General features: G+C 34.9%; 2 protein-coding genes across 6 annotated transcripts in view; one reads left to right on the top strand and one right to left on the bottom strand.

Annotated features, from left to right (window-relative positions):
• LOC139975285 (methylcrotonoyl-CoA carboxylase subunit alpha, mitochondrial-like) overlaps positions 1-20,449 on the bottom strand; it is a 344,390-nt gene that overhangs the window by 232,955 nt on the left and 90,986 nt on the right. The window lies entirely within an intron of this gene.
• The window catches only part of LOC139975035 (histamine H2 receptor-like), a 48,744-nt gene that overhangs the window by 2,482 nt on the left and 25,813 nt on the right, over positions 1-20,449 (top strand). For 4 of the 5 annotated variants that reach the window (XM_071982643.1, XM_071982640.1, XM_071982641.1 and 1 more), the window contains one exon: positions 18,257-18,292. The gene's annotated coding sequence lies outside the window, so the exon portion shown is untranslated. Of the gene's footprint in view, positions 1-644; positions 1,606-18,256; positions 18,293-20,449 lie in introns of those variants that run through there. The other variant, XM_071982644.1, reaches the window with a different exon arrangement.

Below are 20,449 nucleotides of genomic sequence, written 5' to 3' on the forward strand. Positions count from 1 at the left end.
GACACACTTCGACTGGATTCTCGCCTGTATAAATTGTTTATAATATGCACTGTACTTCTCATGTACGTAAGATCCAAATCACAATGAACCTATATCTCTTGTCACGGTGTGGTTAAATGACCTCATTGTTTTAGAAGATTAAGCCCGGAAAATCACACAGTGACCTTGAGCAATTTGAACTTGATCCTCTCAACGACCAAAACGAATGATGCCACCCCCCCCCCCAAAAAAAGAGAAAAACCTGCTATTTATAGAAACGAATTGTTCATTATGATGAAACGCTTTGATTTAATACCACTTCCTGTTGAAACCATCTATATCACGAACAGAATTGGTTACTTCCTGACAATATTTATTTTAGAGACGTAGCAGTTTTTTGTTTTTGTTCATTTTTGGTGCATGTGTTTTGTGTTTTGATTCTTCTTAAAGGGTCACCGTGATAATGATGATGGGGTGTTTGGACAGATTGATCAACGAGATAATAAAACAAACATAAAAATAATGTAAACAAAAAAAACCTTGCTGAAATCGAAAAGAGAATTTTAAAATGAAGAAAAACAAAGAAAAACAAAATAGGTTAAAAAAGGTTGGTTGGATCGATCGGCAAAGATTTTAATCAATGCTGCCATTTACAGTTTCGCTTTCATACACATCATTTATATATAGAGAATTAGGCACGTGAATGATAACAAGCATATAGGCTTTTAACTCGTCTGCGAGGATATTAATCACTTTTTTTTTCTTACCCAATTTCTCCCTGATATTTAATGAGAAATTTTCTCAGAGATTTCACCCTTCCACAAAACCATTTCGATTCTAAAAAATGAGGGTAGGATAGTCTGCGAAGTCTTGTTGATATTATCTGCGGTTTTTCCCCGTCGTCTCAACACATTTTTCTTAGAATTCTCGCAAGGATATAACTTTCAAGACACAATTGCACATGCGTATGTACATCTCAGTGTACACAATCGCATAACGTTGGATGTATAGGCCTAGTTCGTGGTATCACGTGGTTCGTCGCGATAAATAAAAAAAAAAAAAACGAAATCCTTAAATAACTCTTCTCGGGGAATATCGAACTCAGTGGAGCGTGTGAGTGTCTTACTAGGAGGATTTCTCTCCAAGGTTCAAATTCACCGTCACAACATTCAAGGAAAAAGAATTATCTCTCTCTCTCTATCACTCGCAATTTTTTGGCTTCAATGTTTTGTTTGATTTTATTATCACTGAATTAGCTGTAACTTCCTGTAACAAATTAGCGGAGATATTGATCGGATTTAAACGAGATTTTCATATTTTGGAAATGGATTTTTATTTTCCAATTTCTTTTGTACCTGATTAAAGACACTTAGCGTCCAGATATAAATTGATATCATTGTATATATATATACACAATATTTTCCTTTGTGTTGGATGGATTAAAGTTTCTTGTTTCCATTTCACAAGCGACTGTGAGGAAGATCCGATTAGGACCATTTTTTATTATTAGTAGTATTATTAATATAGTGCTTTTCATGTTTATACTTGACTTGGTCAGATATCTTGTTTAGTGTATATACGAGATGCATTTCGTCATCAGAGAAAGAAGTATCCAATCTTAGGAAGGTAAGGATAAGATTTATATTCTACCTTTAATTTCTATCAATATACGTGCATGTTGCTGAGTCGAGAGGATACGAAAAAGGCTTGTCAATTTATTACTTGAATGATCATTGTGATTCCATCGATTTTTTGTTCTTCTTCTCCACAATCTTATATTCAATGTTTTTAGTACAATATCTATATCCGATGATGGATACAAATTTGCCATTGTGACGTCAGAGGACTCGAACAGCGCTATTAGTTTAATCGAAGTGTTAGAAGTGGCATTTTCAATTTATGCAATTGGGCAAATTAGACACATGGAGTAAAACTTCCCTTTAAAGCAGAATTTTGGGAGATTTGATGGGATTTTTTTTTGTTTTAATTTTTGACATACTATTATCAAATATCACCCTAACATATCATTGCATTATCAATAAAAATTAAAAATTAAAAAAAACGTCAAAAAAGTCACAACCTCAAATCAATTCATGTATCAAGAAACTAAATAAATGGAAAAATAAATGAAATAAATGAAAGTTAATATGTTAGCTGAAGTAAACATTAATTCGACCCTCAGTATTTGGTCGCCGGGACTCTTTTCAAATGATATGTGAAACACAAATGCAAGAGTAAACTTTCGGGACTACTTAAATGACAAACTTGTTCTCCTTTAACTTCGCTAAAAGTTAAAAAGAAACATTGAAAGGTAACACTGGTTCCAACAATACTATCATTTTTTCCATCAAGTAAATTTCAATTTTTAGAAGGAGAAAAATCTTCAATACAAACTCGTTTTCAATTCTATTTGGAAATGGATTTTTTACTTACAAAATCTTCTGTTCTTTTACAAAAAAAAAAAAAAATGACTGAAAATCAAATTCTATCAACCCCCTGCAGTCTCGATTATAAAGCTGTTCTACACCTTCTTTATTTTCCCCTCTGCTAAGACTATCATTAAAGTGAGCCAACAAGGAAGTAAAGTACAATACGCAAAGTGACCCGTTTTTTAGGGCTCATTTTTAATTCGGTTTTTCATCTCGTAATTGTTCTTGATTGTGTTATGCACTATTTTTCACTCAAGAAGGGATTTTTTTTCTCATTATAAAGCAACAGCATATTTTTGGCTTTTAACTGTCTGTGTTTGTTCAAGTCAGTTGGTAGACCTACTTCTTGTGATCCAAAAATACAACGTTTGAAAGTTCCTGCTTGCACGGAAATCTGTTTGCACTATATACTGTACGTGCACTATATGTGAGTATACTGGCTTTACGTATAGTAACCAGTTCAACTGTAGTCGTATGTGGGTACACCCTTGACCAACTTTGATATCTTCATGCACGAGTATTGTATTAAAAGTTAACATTAAGTTACTGGCATGTACCATAATTATAGTTTGATATATATATATATATATATATATATATATATATATATATAAATAATTGAAAATCTATATATATATAAATAATTGAAAATCTATATATATATATGAAAATCTATATATATATAAATATATATATATATATATATATATATATATATATATATATATGTATATACATTTGCAAGTTATTTGTGAAGTAGAACCAGTTTTGTGAACATCAATGGTGTAACTTCTGATGAAAGTAGGTTAATATATGGAGTACCTCAAGGTGCAGTTTTGGGACCACTTTTGTATGTCATGTATACACAACCCATGGGTAGTATCATGTGTAACCATAAAGTTGATTTTCACTCTTATGCTGATGACACTCAGCTTTATGTATCTATCACTCAACCCTAACATACCTGGTGAAGCAGAAATGGCATTAAAGAAATTACAAGACTATATCTCTGACATTATGATTTGGATGAATTTGAATAAGCTTAAATTAGACAATGACAAAACTGAGTTTTTCATAGCTGGTACAAAACAAAGTCTCCAAAAACTACCTCCATTTCAGTTGGAAGTTGGAAACTGCCATATAAACCCCTCCAGTGAAGTTCGTAATCTCGGGATCATTTTTGATTCAGATTTTCAAATGACAAAACAGATTAACAGCTTAGTTTCATCATGTAATTATCATATCAGGAATTTATTTCGTATTGGCCGTTATCTTGATAATGGAACTCGTCATTCTGTTGTCCGCGCAGTTCCCCTCTCACGTTATGACTATGCCAATGCCCTTTATATGGTTCTACATCAAAAGACCTAAATCGCCTTCAGTCCCTTCAAAATCGTTGCGCTAAATTTATTTTCTCGGCAGCTAGGTTAGATAGCCCAAAACCTCTTCTACGTGCCCTTCATTGGTTACCTATCCGTGAAAGAATTCATTTTAAGTTACGTCTTTATGTGTATAAATGCATGAATAATGCAGCCCCGGCTTATCTCTCTAACATGCTTCAGCGGAATCCCGCACCATTATCTGTTCCTGATACCAGGTCTGCAATGGATGGGACCCTGCTTCTTACGTCATCGTCTAAGAAACGGGTGGGTGAGGGCGCCTTTTCCAGTGCAGGTCCTGTGTTGTGGAACTCTCTTCCCTCTCATATACGTAATTCTAAATCTGTTGCATTGTTCAAGAAACAACTTAAGACTGACCTGTTTAATTAATTGTACATTTTGTTGGTATTAGTTTTCTTGTAAATTTAAGCGCATTGATAATTTGGAGTTTGCGCTTTATAAAAGTGGGGTGATGAGTGGGGAGGCATGCTTTCAACCACTTGTTAAGGTACGTCATCAAGGATAGTTCTTTTGGAAGAAGCCAACTTTACTTGAACAAAGTGTACTATAGAAAAAATGTTGCTTGTACTGAACGCATATATAATATACAGGTGTTAAAATTCATCGCACTGTGAATTCACAGGCTCAGCCCAGCCAAGCCCAATTTCAGGAATGTGATCATATGGTCATCACCAAATATATAAGACAACACAACGGTTGTAATATTTCAACAGGTTTGTAATGTAGGGGCATAAGGCCTATCAAGTTATACTCCAAATTTACAGTTATAAAGTGGTATTTGATATAAAAACCGTTTGTGACCTATAAATCTTAGATTGACTTGTGCAATATAGGGCCTACGTAAAATATAGAATAACTCTGTGGTTATTTTACAAAAGCTTAAAGCATTTGTGACCTGCAAATACAAACACAATGAATTGTCTAAGATACAATACTGCTGAGTGCAGTGCAACGTTTCAGTTAACACCTATAGGGATAGTGTATACTCATATATACGCTGTTGAACCTTCAAGTTATGACACGATATAATATGTTAGCCATTGGGACTGAACTATATTTGTTACATATATATATGTTATATATGAGTTATATATGTATTATATCTATGTTATATCTTTGTTATATATCTGTTATATCTTTTATATATATATATATGTTTTATATATATATATATATATATATATATACATACATATATATATAAACACACATACATATATATATACACACAAACACACACACACACACACACATATATATATATATATATATATATATATATATTTATATATATATACACATATACATACACACACATATTTATATACACATATATTTACGAACAGGTGAAAGTTAAATCGCCAATTTGGCTTCTCTCGTCACTACTATTTAACTGACCTTGGTCATAACATATTTGGCCTGGCTATACGTGTTATGAATTTTTCAACGTGTAGAAGCAATCAGCAAATGAGATTACTTCGAAAGACGGGTCGGGTGTTAAAATCTTGGGAGGTTATATCGAGTAACTTAGAATAAAATTCGAAAATCCCCAACTCGAGTCAAGAGAAAGGCATTTTCAATCCATTCATCCAGTGAGAAGTACATCGCTCCTTGTGGATGGATTATGCGATAACCTAACCCTAACCCTAACTAACAAGAACGCTCTCATAGGAAATTTCAGAAGGAAATCAGTACACCAACAAAGTTGTATTTTTATCCGTCGCCGGGGAACTGGTCATTGTTCATACGTAGTTCATATGTAGCGTATCGCAGTTATGCTCGATGGACAATACACGTTTTGGCCCTTACGGCCGACCATACTCGTTGTGTGACACGGCACTATTCTGTACGTATAACACCAAAATTCATTTAGCATGTACTGCGTTACGGAGTACAGTGTTTTACCTCCATGGTGTAGCCTACATTTCTGATAGAGCAATCGGATTGCGCATAAACGATTAGAGAGATGCTAAAACGAATGATTTTCAGAAACTCGTTCAATGTTCGCACCATTAAGCATGTTTCATTAGCCATGAAGACTAACGAGGCCTGAATTATAGGCAGCATAATTATCGAGGTTTATATCATCGTTAAAACAGAAAGGTAAGTTCGCGGACTATAATAGATATTTGAATCAATCCATGAGATTTAAAACTTTATACTGTAGGTAAAGGAATGAAAAGTGTCATTAATGCAATGATATTATATAATGTACGAGAAAGAAAGAAAGCAAGAAAGTAAAAAAGAAATTAAATGAACTAACTTGTTGTGGAATGTAACGGTGTCGAATAGCATCCCACGAATTTGTAAACATTGACCCAAAAAAGGCTACTTTGAGTGAGCAACAGGTTTAGTTAAATGATTAATAAAGTCTCATAATTCAGATTTCAAAACAAAATCGATTACATGGTTTGTGTTTGTTTGCAGTATTTGTACAGTGAAACGGACAATATTTCCTGGAGTGCTAAGTTCACTATGTTCGAATCCACTTTAAACAGAATTTAACCTTGCTCTATTCAACATAAAAAAAATATCTTTCTCTTTAAAAAGAAACAAGATACAATTAATCTCAAAACAGAAACCAACAAAGAAAATAAGTTGATTCTGCAGTTGGTCATCTCTATAGATACTATCCAAAAATTATTTTCTTACTAATGAGTATCATTAATGTAAAGATTTGTACAATAGATTTGATTTACCCCCGCCCCAAAGAAGAGCCCATGCATAGGACCAACAGTATGGGGGAGGGTGGGGATGTGGGGAGTTCACGAAAACTTAAAAATAGGACGTTTAAAGGTAATTTGGAGCTTTGCTTCCTCTAATCAAGATCACGTGTCCCATTGTCCCTCGACGTTTGTGGCCCTTCTCCCCTCCACACCCCCTGACTCAACCCATTCCCACTCCTTCTGGATGGGATGTTATCATTGCTATTAATACACTGCAAAGCAATCCGTCTGTGAAGCATTCATGATTTGTGTGACATAAAGAATACAAATTCTTGTGAATCTTGCCAAGTCCTTTTTTTAATCAGTTTAATTTAGAGAGAATGATAATTAAGTAGTTATGTACTTCTGATTATACTACCCTGATAATTTGAAATATAGAAAACATCATTTCAGAACAACCCTTTTGTCATATAAACCGCCTCATTGCTACACCGCCATACCTTTACATCGTCCCATCCTTCCACCCTTTAACCGTCCCAACTCCCGTCTTCATGTAAAAAATGTTTTTTAAGTTTGTTTAATTAATTTTTTTTTTATAGGAATCAGCTTATTTTATTCTACTGTATTTATGAAACAATATATATATCTATAGAAGCATGCTTTGTTTTCATCGCCAATACTTCCCACTCATACCAATGTCAAATTAGGTATTGTATGAAGTATATAGGGTGTATAAAGTGTACGAAAATATGTACCACCACTAAGAATGTCAAACCGAGCCAAAATTCTCCTCCAACTGTACTCATCCGTGATTTAAATAAATTTGAACGGTCAATGGTTTAAGCGTCTACATAACCTCCATAAAAATGGATTTTGTGTCGAAAGAACTTCAATAAAATAGCCCTTTCATCTGTAAAGTCACGCAGGTGTGTAACTCTAATATTGAGTATAACTTCCACAAGCTAGAACGATCAAACTAAACCGATTCTCTATCTAGTCGTTCATTTTGGATTGATTTTCTAAGGGGGTAGGGGTGGGGGAGGGGCGGGTGCTACAATTTGTGACAACTATCTGAAAGAAACGGTACTTGATTATATCCTTTTAAGAACCAGTTTCGTCGTAACCATGGCAATAGTGGTCGTGTACGGTCACGCAAAATGAAAACTGTATTTTTTATTTGAATTTGAAATATTCGATTCGACATACAGTAAATCATTAAATCGTGATATACCGGTTAACCGTTTGAAATTAGTGTTTCAATCTATCTAGATTGAAAAGAAAATGCGATTATAGGACGAGGTGATGTGTCGTTTTAAGAACGCTTTTAGAACTCCAATTTGGTTAAATAAATATGCCGTGCTATACCAGGCAGACGTTTTGGGTTCCTGTTACATTTTAGAATTACAAATATTGACCTATTAAACCAAAAGGTGTAAAATATGATGACAATTAAAAAAAAGGGTGAAAAGTTAATAAACGTTAATGATTTTCATTTGATAATGTTTGATCAATCCGATGTAGACTTTACTATGACCAGACATTTTGGCGCTACGAAGACCGCGGTAGCTCCATGAAAGCAAAACTGAAAGCAAAGTTGATATATATACAGTACATGTGTGTAAAGGAGCAGATTCATTTAAAAGAAAAGTGTCCCCTTAAGGACATCCGTGGACAGTAATAAACAGTATTCCGTAATCAGTAATTAACTCAGTCATTAACTCCTATACTCTCTAGAGAGTTGAGCAAAACTGAAAACAAAGTTGATATATACATATGTGTATAGGAACAGATTCACATCAAAGAAACGTGTCCCCTTAAGGACATCCGTGGACAGTAATAAACAGTATTCCGTAATCAGTAATTAACTCAGTAATTAACTCCTATACTCTCTAGAGAGTTGATCTCTTCTGCCCTTTTCAACTTATCTCATTTCTTCGTCTCTTCCCTTAATCTCACTCATTATTTTGCTCCTTCTGTTGCCTTATAGGTGTAAACTTTCTAATTTGTTTCATTTTGTTTTATAAACGTTAATGATTTTCTTTTGCTAATGTTTGATCCATCCGATGCAGACTTTACTATGACCAGACATTCTGGCGCTACGAAGGCCGCGGTAACGCAAAGAAAAAAGAACTTAAAGCAAGGTTTCTCTATACATATGTGGATAGGAGCAGATTCACATAAAAGAAACGTGTCCCCTTAAGGACACATGTGGACAGTATTACGTGATCAAATTAACTCAGTAATTAACTCCTATATACTCTCTAGAGAATTGATCTCTTCTGCCCTTTTCAACTCAACTCAGCTCCTCGTCTCTTCCTTCTGATCTCACTCATTATTTTGCTCTTGCTTTTGCCCCATTTAACTGTCCAACCAATTTAGTTATCTGTCTCTTTTATATCTTAAATCTCTTACATCTTAAAATGCGCCCTTCGTCTGCTTTCATTTCAGTTATAACCTCTGAAGAATATCCAGTCAGGATCGAATTATCAGGCCCTCTAACCTTTAAATATTTCTCTATACAGTACAGTGTTTATTTCTTCATTTTAGTTTTTGCAATAGATAACCAGTTTTGTTAACAGTGTTTTCCCCCCTTCCATCTCAAAAATTATTTTTAAGTTTGAAATTTCCTTTCAAACTAAACTGTTACATGGGTTTTAACCATATTTTTTGTGACTTGGGGGGGGGGAGGGAGTGGGTTGGGGAGGGGAGAGGGGGTGGGTCAGTTGGTGCTTACTCAAAAGTAGATCGAAAGGATCAAAATCAAACTAAGCCCCCAGTTTTATTTTCTAAATCACTTCCACCATGCAGATTCCATTCATGTTTATGTTTGATCACGATTGGATATAGAAAGCAAATTCGAAACTTTTACAAAACTCGAAAACTAGTTGAAATGAAATTATTTCTACCAAAGTAAGTGCGTTGTGATAATATTTAACTCTCAAGTAGTATCTAAAATGTCACAAAATCAACACAAAAATGTACCCTAAGAATGATTACTATGTGTATCTTATACATACATTATCGAAACAAGATTAAGCACAGGGCTCTATATATTAGGTACCGTATACTTCAGGCTATTCAAATGAGGTTTCTGTTAGATATTTTTTTATTGTTATGCTCACCAGTTCTACTCGTCCATTCATATCTTCGATATCTAATAAATTCAGTATTTGTTCTCATACAATTAGGTCCCCCCTAGGAAATATCCAATACAATAGTTATTTCTTTCAAAAGTGCAATTATAATATTTGTTTTAATAGCAAGTTGCGAAAAACCTTTTTTTTATTGTTAAACTATCAGATTATTGGTATAGTAACTCTGTTGTTTCTACATTTATTATTGCCATAACGATTACTATGGATGAATAATTATAGAGAACTGGGGAAAAATTGGAATATATATATATATATATATATATATGTATAGATATATATATATATATATATACAGTATATATATACAGTATATATATATTGCATGCTTATATTACATAGTTTGTGTATGTGTGATAGCAAATGTTCACCCACATTAATGTAATTAAACTGCGGATATTGCTAACGACATAGTTCCTTCTCTGTGTGTTTTATTCGGAGATATAGGATGTAGTTATGCAAACAACCATTCCCTCATCCAAAATTCAGGTTTCCGACTGTTATTCTTCATTAAGAAAGATTTTCTTTTATGACTGACAGAAGGCAAATTGCAGTTATGATGGTATATGGGCCTTTATTGTGTCAGAATATATATATGGGTGTATAGAATATTAATAATTTAGTTGATGTGTTTGCCACTTTGTGATGTGGTATTGAATTGCTGAAAATTCGAAAACGTCGAAACGGTATGAAGGGGTGGGGAAAGCGCCGGTGGGGGGGTGGTGGTAGGTTAGGAATAAGGGTGAGAGACATCTTCAAAGGCATGAAGAAGGATGGGGAGGGTGGGGGGGGGGCGTTTCACACGATAAAATTTTGAAATTTAAAGGGACAAATAGTATAACTCTTGAGAAAATTCAATTACAGATATCTGAAATTAACCATTGGTCGTTCGGTGTTTAAATATATTTTATTTTGTTTTAAGTTCTAGATGAAACGCCTAAACGGCTTTACATACTTAATTGTTAATAGGCTTAAAGTTAGTGACCGCGAGCGTTTAGTCTCGGCCTTTCAACTGAATGTTTAGAATACATTAATGTTTCGTATTTCAGTTTTATATGACACATGCTGATCATGAGCGACCATGAAAGCGACCATGAGTTTAAAAAAAAAAAAAAAATCCATACTTTCAATATAATCCTGTACCTTTGTTTCACCATAAATAACATTTTTTTTAAAGCCCGATATTGTTGGAATTTTCCCAGAGGCCGAAGTATTCCAATTTGAGGTAAAAATTGACATGTCGCTTCTTGGAAGATTTTAAGACTTCAAACTTAACGACAATGATCATAACCTTGATATTTCAAATGCAGACACGTTCTCAAGATCCCCTCACTCCTTTGTTTTTCATGACTTTTCATTTGGCAAAAGCAGGTGTAGCTTATCTCTTGCGGTTTGAAAGATAAGTCTTTTTCTCGGCAAATAGAAATGAGGTTATACGAGCCAATACCGAGGGGTCCTTGAGCTATACGTATATTAACTGTTCGCATGTTTAAGCCGAAGAGCTGGACTTCTGAAGCAAGTACTCAAAATCATCCAAGCTTTTTGTTGACGAAAAGAAAGTTAATCAGATAACAAAAAAAAGGCTTTGTAAATGAAGGTGTCAATCGATGCGCCCGCCCGCCCCGCCCCGCCCCGCCCCGCTCGCCCGCCCGCCCCAATTCATAAATAGAGGTACTTTGAGTCATAACTGGGAGTGAAACAATATGTTATACATGGTGATATCAATCGAAGATAAGGAAATGGACATACTCGGGACGCTCAGTGGTTGATTTCGAAGGGTGAATGGATATTGAAAGGATTATTAAAATTTCCCTACAATTGCCAGGAAGAACCCCATGCCTTCTCCAGTGATATTTTACTTGCATTCAGTTTATGACTTCAGAAATATGGGGGTGGGTGGAATGCGAAAGAAAATTACGAATAACAGTCAAATCAAGCCTTTGATAGGTCAAAACTAATCATGTTTTTGTCCTTGTCCAAGGTAAAACTTTTTATTGAAGCTGTTAATGTTGATTTAATTTTGACAAATGTAGTACACTTAAGTTTCATTAAGCAAACTGAAGCAAATGTCCCTGTTTTTCTAATTAAATCTGTTCAATTTTCCTTTTCACTTTATATATATATATTCAACAAGCTTTCTTGCAGCACAACCTCGAAAACATTCAGAGGCGTGCAGCCCGTTTCATCACTTCAGATTATTCAAGAGAGCCTGGCTCTGTCTCATCGCTTTTACGGGACCTAAACCTGGTGCCCTTGGCAGATCTTATTTGCTAAGGGCATCCATGGTCAGGCTCAGATTCCTATTGACTGCCTAAGGAAGCCTCTGCGTAGGAATCGGAACATGCACGATATGCATTTCTGTCAATTGTATGCCAGTATCAATTGCTATAAGTATAGTTTTCTTCCAAATACAATTAGGGATTGGAATAGTCTGCCTTCAGACCTCATTAGTAGTTCCAGTGGTTCTGTGAATCCTGTCACTCATATCAGTACTCGTGTCAGATTTAACTAGTTACTCTCTTGACGTGTGTGTGGTGAGATATTGTCCCTTTTTGCGGATGTGTCACCGTAACGAAGACGAAGAAGAACATAATAACATTTCGTAACAAGAAAATGCCATGTGACAAAACATTTTGAGGAGAGAATAAAAAAACAATTAATTAATCTTTATGAAAACATTTTTATATTGTTAAATTAAAAAAAGTGAAGGAAATGAGTATCTCAGACTGATCAGTATTAAAAATGTATAGAATTGACGACCAAACTCCAAGAAAGCTTGTTTTATTGTTTTAATTTTCACAGGTTTTGTAGTTGCGGACATATCTCAATAGTATATAACCCTATGCAGGTGTACAGTATAGTTTCAATTTCATATATCTTATTTGATATGTCTTTCAAGATTAACGTCTATACACTGACGTTAATGTAAAGAAACGTAACAGGATACCAATATTATGTAATCCAATAAGAACATAACAGTGAATATCAAAAATTGTATATTATACCTGGAGCAATTTTTTCTCTCGTCGTTTTTAAGTTTATATGTTATATTGTACAGTAAGACTCTCTGCTATGAGATTTTGGAAAATGTCATATTATAAGATATATGAAGCTATAGACGCGTAATAGTAACTGTCAATTTGATTCCCGAAATAGAAAAATATTTCTACTTCTTCTCTCTACCCGGAGGCAACCTCTGAGATGGTGAGACAGACAGATAAGGAGAGAGAGAAAGAGGTGGAGAGAGATGGGTGGAGGTGGAGAGATCAGCTCTGTAGTTTTGCAACATTTACTGTCTATATCTGCAGTAGCCATAGTGACACGTCTTCTATTATACTTTTATGTTGTATTTTGACCACTAAAAAAGGGTGCAGGGGTGGGGGATTTGACGTTTGTGTGTTTCTAGGTGAAAAATGATATGGGGGGGGGGGAATAAATGACGAAACAATACTTGAAGCTGAAAATTGTCATATCTTTGCATATATGCAACAACATTTTCCTGTCAAAAGTCGGAATGAATCTGTATGCAATGGAATATAATTTTGCTTGCCATATAATTATCCATGATTGTGTAATTTACAGTTCTGTAATAATATATAAACTACTATATTTATAGAGAAATGTTTGCCGTTTATATAATAAAGTTTTTTTTCTTAACAGATGTTCATGCATAGATACAGTAAGGGTCTCCCGACACATTCAAGAAGCGGGTGTTAGTAAATTTGCCAAAACCTATTGACAAGTATATAGAAGTATTTCACATGATGAATCTGCGGTACATCAAATTAAACTAAATAAATATAACACAAAACTGTTAGTAAACTGCTTACCTACTAAAGAGCCTGTGTAAGAGAATGTGTAAAAGTAAGAGGGCCTGACGTTTCGATTCTAGCAGGATCTTCTTCAAAATCAGCCTCTGAAGATGATCCTGCTAGGATCGAAACGTCAGGCCCTCTTACTTTTACATGTACATCAAATTAAATGGACAGGAGCGGTTTTGTCATCTTGAAATATAAAATTACTTCAAAATCATGAATCACATATAACCCCCTCCTCCCCTCCCCATCCCCTTCCCCTCCCCTAACGTTATTCCCGAGATATGGAAAACCTCAATCATAATCCCGGTTCCTAAAACAAAAGTGGTCTCATGTTTAAATGACTACCGTCCGATATCACTCACGTCAAATATCATGAAATGTCTGGAAAGGGTGGTACTAAAACTTCTTCTAGCTGAAAAAGGTGTTGTTATAGATGAAAATCAGTTTGCCTACCAAAGCAGAAGAGGTGTAGATGACGCAATACTTGTTTACCTGCATGGGGTCTTGAAGCACATAGACCAACCCAAAACGTCTGTGAGGTCAATCGTCATTGACTTCTCGAGTGCATTTAACACTATTAAGCCCAATATATTAGTACAAAAACTGTTAGACATGCAAGTGAACTATAACATCGTACTCTGGGTCCTCAATTATATGCGTTGCAGACCTCAGATGGTTAGAATGGGTGATTTCAGATCTGACCAGTGTGTCATTAGTACGGGTGCCCCCAAGGTACGGGTGCCCCCAAGGATGTGTGCTCCCACCAGTGCTGTTCTGCTTATACACAAATGATTGTAAAATATCGAGTGACCAATGCAATATGATCAAATATGCTGATGATACCGTGCTGACTGGTCTCCTTTGTAATAATGACAGCTCTGTCTTTGTTAGTGAAGTACAGAAATTTGTTGGTTGGTGTAAAAGTAACAGTCTGATGTTAAATATAAATAAAACTAAGGAACTAGTGTTTGATTTTAGGAAAGGAAATATTGTCCACGATCATGTCATAATTGATGGCAAAGTAGTTGAGAGGGTAGAAAGCTACAAGTACCTGGGAACGTATATTGATAATAAACTTAATTGGAATGTTCACACAAAGGCTGTTAAGGGTAAAGCCTGCCAACGACTTTATTTCCTTAGAAAATTGAAACAATGCAGAGTTAATTATACCATCATGAAATTATTCTACCAGTCAATCATCCAAAGTGTCATAACGTCCAGTATTATATGTTTCTTTGGCAGTATGTCGAAGAAGTACAGGGCAGAACTGGAACGTGTTCGGAAGTTAGCTGAACGTTTCATTGGTTCAAGTCTTCCGTCACTCTCAACCATATATGAAGAGAGTCTGTTGAAGAAACTAAAAAATATAAAAGAAGATCACACACACCCTTTTCATAGTCATATCATTTTCAACAGATCCGGGATACGATTACAGGTGCCCAATACTAAAACGTCCAGGTTCCGTAATTCTTTCTTACCTAATGCAATATACTTATTTATCTCGCGTGCAAAGCGATTTGGCCACAGTGTGTGATCTGTCACTTGCAGCCCTCTGTGCTGCCTCTGTTACTGTTTTGGTTCTGCTTATTTAGTTTTATTCTCGTAGCTGTTCACTTATAGTTTGTTTATTGTATGATTGTGTTTGTATTCACTAATGTTTTATGTTTACAGTCGACGGGAAATGATTTCCGTTTTCTGTTTTCTGAAATGGACAATCAAGTTTCTATCTATCTATCTATCTATCTATCTATCCATCTATCTATCTATCTAACTTCACTCACATACATGACATCATTGTGACGTAGTCTTGTACATTTATTTGTAGCAAATACAGACACATATAGAAAGTGAGGCATATGAGCTCGTTGATGTCACTCTTGGACTTGATCAAGTCGTCCTCTTGAGTGTGAAGAAACATATTAAAACTTTGAAAACTCGCAATTGGAACAGTTTTTTGGTTTTTTCCCTCAACATCAATCCAAATTGATGATGGTTAGGTGTGTGTCTCTCTTTGGAATGCTGACTATCTTACTTGTCCTTTGTTTTCTATTGTTTTTCGTACCGTCAAACAAAGACTTTCTTCCGGTCCGAAACCAACTTCTTGAAACGTCCCCCCACACGTTTTGGATCAAATACGACGAAGAACAAAACTTTCCCGACAAATAAAGTACGGTATGACATGAAAGATCGTTTTCGCTTAGCTACAGTAGTTTAGTAAATCTTCCGTAATCATCGAGAAGGCTAATTCCTCACAGAGGGGGGGGGGGGGGGGAGGCATTTAAAAGGTTTTTCTACTTTCTAAGGCTTGTTGTATCCTGGGCTGCTTGTAATTATCATCAACCATAATGTAAGGTTCCTTTAGTAAATATACACAAGGTCAATCCATCAATGTTAAAGACCTCTCTTGGCTTTTCTTTTCGAGGGGGACGTGAAACGAGTTGGAATGAAATGTATTTTTATTCTGCTTCTTGGTATTCAGTGTTTACCATTTGTCTTCCAAAGGAGGGGACTTTCTGTAATGAAGCGCTTTTACAAAACTAACAAATATCGCCGAATTTGGACCATGTTCGCGCAAGTTCCCGTTTTGGGTCTTAAATTAAACAACCAAAGTGAAAGAACGAAAACGACTGATCATGGTTACTTCGTGTATATATGTTGTGATTTATGTTGCAATTAATAAAAGGGGGCATAGGGGAAGAGTTTTTCCTTCTTTTCATGAACTTCTTGGAAAGTATGTTCTGAAAATAAAGTTCCTTGACTTAATATCATTTATTTTTCTCTTTTTAAATAAATACCGATATACATTCGTTTTGAAATGGAAAATATATTCGACATCAACCATGTTTTACTTTTGACGTAAACTTGTTGTAATAACAAACATTAAGCTATCAACTGAAATAAGTATCACCAATATTTGTCCTATAATTTATAACTAAACTTCGTGGTGAGATATTGTATCTGGCAATACTAAAAACTTATATATTTATCAAAACTGAGTAATATCCAAATTACGTATGACTGATTAAGTTAGGAACGTGAACCTTATGGAAAGGGACAGGGGCGGATCCAAGCATTTATTAAGGAGACTGTGTGGCTCAGGGGTCGTTCATGCCGACTCACGTGTAGGGCGATCCGAGCGTCCCGCCCCCTCCCCAGTGAGAGCGAGAAAACAAATTAGAGTTACATTCTGAATCATATTTATATTTCTACTTATAAACTATGTCAACAAATAAGGTCGTAACGCAAGGTTGTGCTATTGAATACTTTGAAATTAAAAATAAAACAGTCGGAAACGTTCTCCCGACTATCGATGGAAGTGGGGGAGGGGGATCCCCTTCCCCATCTCCTCCTCTTCACCACCCCTTGTGTACATCTCTGCCCTTTATGTCATGCTTAAATTTTACAAACCAAAATACTTAATATCAGAAATACTTTCATTTGACACCAAAGGTAGAATACCACAGTAAAAATAATCCACTCGATGTCGAACAATTTGGATGAAAAATGTTCAAATCATTCAACTCAGACCTGTTTATTCCCATTCTTCTTGCAAACAAGTAGAATTTTATTCCAATCTAACCCGTAGGAAAGCAATTGATCTACGTAATTGTGATGTCAAACAATCAGTTTAATAAAATTAAACGTTTTAATAGCAACAATTCTCGAGTTGATATTGTTGTTTATTTCTATATATAACACATGTGTTTCGTTAACCTCAATCGTATACATGTATCATGTACCGTGAGTTGTGAATTAAACAGAATTTTCTCCGAGGGCAGGTCCTATTTTACTTCTAAGTGTCAGTATGGACGAACTGCACGATCCAAGGGAATTGATTTCCTCATTTGGACGGTAATGAGCGGTTTCTTAGCAAAACAGATTCAATCTGTTGACACTTTTGATCTCTACTTTCGATCCGATATGGTGACAATCGCTTTGTCTTTATCCGTATAGCAGGGCATTATTTAGAAGAAATAATGAACAGTTAGAGAGAACGCTGATGGAGCGGTGTACTTAAATCTTTAAGGCATTCCATTTGTAATTATAAGATCCACAATCTATAAGTGAGAGAGAGAGAGAGAGGGGGGGGGGGGGAGAGTTTTAACTCATTTGCTGTTTTTCCTTTTTAAACAAATATACTGTCGATAACCGTGTACTATCTTTGAGTAGCTTTGATACTTAAAACAAATCTTAGTGATTACTAGATAAGCTTTAAAATAAAAGCCTATACAGATCGAAAAAAGGGAAATTTTCAACGAACGAGCCAAAGAATTTATAATGAATGATTGTGCGTAGATATTCGGCTCCAAATTGGTGAAACCTTTTTAATTATTAATGTAAATGAGGCTCAAGAGGTATAGTTGCGGTTTTGGGTAAGAGATTGACGTTGCTAAGTGAAGAAGGGAGAAGGGAAATGAAGTGTTCTGTTGTCAAACATAATTGCTGGCAATAAATCAAAGTTATTATGCATAGTTATAGGCTCATTATTGTAAGGATATATATCCCATGGAGTGTATACATTTATTAGGGAGTTGTATCCTCTAGCAGTTCCCTGCATTTCTATGGGATATCCTACGGATATATCCATCACATATAGAAAAACACTTCCTACGAATCCGTCCCAGCGAGGGTGTGGAGAAATTTGGTGTGGATAAATCCAAGGTGATATTTGAATATTTGAATATTCATTTTTGGTTATAATACGGGTTAAATGTTTTATGTAAATAAGCCAAAAGTTGCCACCGATTTTTCAATTATGTATTATGTATTTCTAACAATTTGATTTTTTTTCACCACTTTTACTTTCTACAGAAAGGTTTTCTTCTTTGGCATAACTCCTGTTTTTCGGTGAGTTGGAATTAAAATTTTCCCTATTCTTCTTTCATTGTTATACATTAACATTGTAACTGAGATTAAACTAAGGTAAAGGCTCCAACATTTGAACACGATTTAATCTACTCTGATAAATCTTTATCTTCGATATTTGTCCCCTGCCTACACCTAATCTCACCCTCTGCCCAGAATCTTATTTAATCGCTACCGATGAATTCCTCACGACCATATTAACCAACACACCACCCATACCCCCCTTATTTATCAACACTGTATCCTACTAAGTAACGGGAGTGATATGGCTTCTCAAAGAGTTGCTTTTACAAAACTCTATTGGAGAATCTTTGATCAAAGAAAACAAAAAGTCAGGCAATACTAAACACTAATATGTTTTTAGCCTACCCCGTGCCTCATACCCCACCCCACCCCCCTCTCCTTCACTCTCTAGTACACCCTCCTCTCTGCTTTTCGACAATTCTATTTCTTTTGTCCAGCTTTAAGCTCTGTTTGCTTCTTAAGAAAAGAAAAGAAAAGTGGTTTCCTCGATTTCCCCAATAACGACAAAGACATTGTTTCATCGACTGTATTGTAAATCTAGCCAAGTTTTCATTCGGATACAAAACAAATTGCGCCTTTCAAGTCAGCTACAGATTTTAAAGCACTACACGAGAGCATTGGACAAGAGTTTAGTATCTCTAATTTCCCATCTCAATTTACCAAAAAATGATATATATTAGCATATGAAGGCCATTTCCACTCTATAGAAATACTTCTTATTTGTGTTTTTGTTGGTATATTAAGTTTAGCCCCAAATTCCTCCTCCCTCTCAGGCTCCGCCCCATGCATACCCAAAGACCTTTACCCCCGATACACCTGTTCGAGGCTCAGAATAATATTATGATAAAATAGGTAGACTACAATCGTACCGTAAAAAAATCCCAACATTATCCGGAACTTAAGTTAAGGTTTTCAGTTATTCCAACTCATGTAGAATATGTCTTACCAAATATGAAACCCCTCAAAATAAAAAATAAATAAATGTGATTCCGCGATGAAACATGGCTGAACAGTTTATGGAGACATAAACTACACTTTGAAAATTAGAAAGGTAAGCTTTTAAATCATTTTTTTACGACATTCATTGCGTATATATGTCTTTTTTTTTGGGGACTTTGCCAGGAACTTTCCTTGATGAATACATTAACTTTGTCGAGCTTAAAATCTTACATGTAGACTAACGCGCGACCTTCGCAGATTCGCTAATGACATAATAACAAAGAATGAAGATATTTTTGGCATAATAAAGAGAGAGTAATATTGGAAGAGAGAGAGAAATTGAGAGAGAGAGAGACATGACATGGATGGAGAGTGAATGTACTATGTGATGAATGTAGTCACTTCATATCTCGAACCTTACAACGGATTTATCTTAAGATACATGAGTTTGTCGTATATATATATAAATATATATATATGAATATTTATATATAGATATAAATAAATAAATATATATATATATATATATATATATATATATATATATATTTATATATATTATATATATATATATATATATATATATATATATATATATATATATATATATATATATATATAGATGTGCCCACGCTGGGCGGCACTGGGCGACTCCGCCCAGCACTAAAAACTAACGCCCAGTACTGTTTTAAAAATCGCGAATCCCGCCCAGCACTATTTTCATCTAAAATCCCAAGATTCCTTACAATATATTCAACATAAATTGGGCCTAGTCTATGCCAAATATATATATATATATATATAGATAGATATATATATAATATTAACAGGCAAGGTTTTCTCCAAAATACTATTAAGCTCGTTGTTAAGAATTCGACCTATTTCCGCTGCAAAGTATTCATGTAATATTGTTTGGAATAAATGAAACGCAATGTCGCTTTTAAAACGATACAATAATTCCTCTAAATAAAAAACCTTGCCATCTTTTCCCCCATAGCATTTAGTGATAGTATCACGGTTTCGCCGAGAGTATCGAGACAGGAAATATTATCTCCTACGGTGTGATGTTCATCTCTAAAAAATATTGCTTTGCGATTTTTGTTTTACATTAATGAGAAAGTTTGCCCTACAGTGGTAATAACTAAGTATGTATTTTCAAGTTGAAAGTATGAGAAA

Source organism: Apostichopus japonicus, chromosome 10, assembly GCF_037975245.1.
Source record: "Apostichopus japonicus isolate 1M-3 chromosome 10, ASM3797524v1, whole genome shotgun sequence".
In the NCBI taxonomy this organism is placed as follows: domain Eukaryota; kingdom Metazoa; phylum Echinodermata; class Holothuroidea; order Aspidochirotida; family Stichopodidae; genus Apostichopus; species Apostichopus japonicus.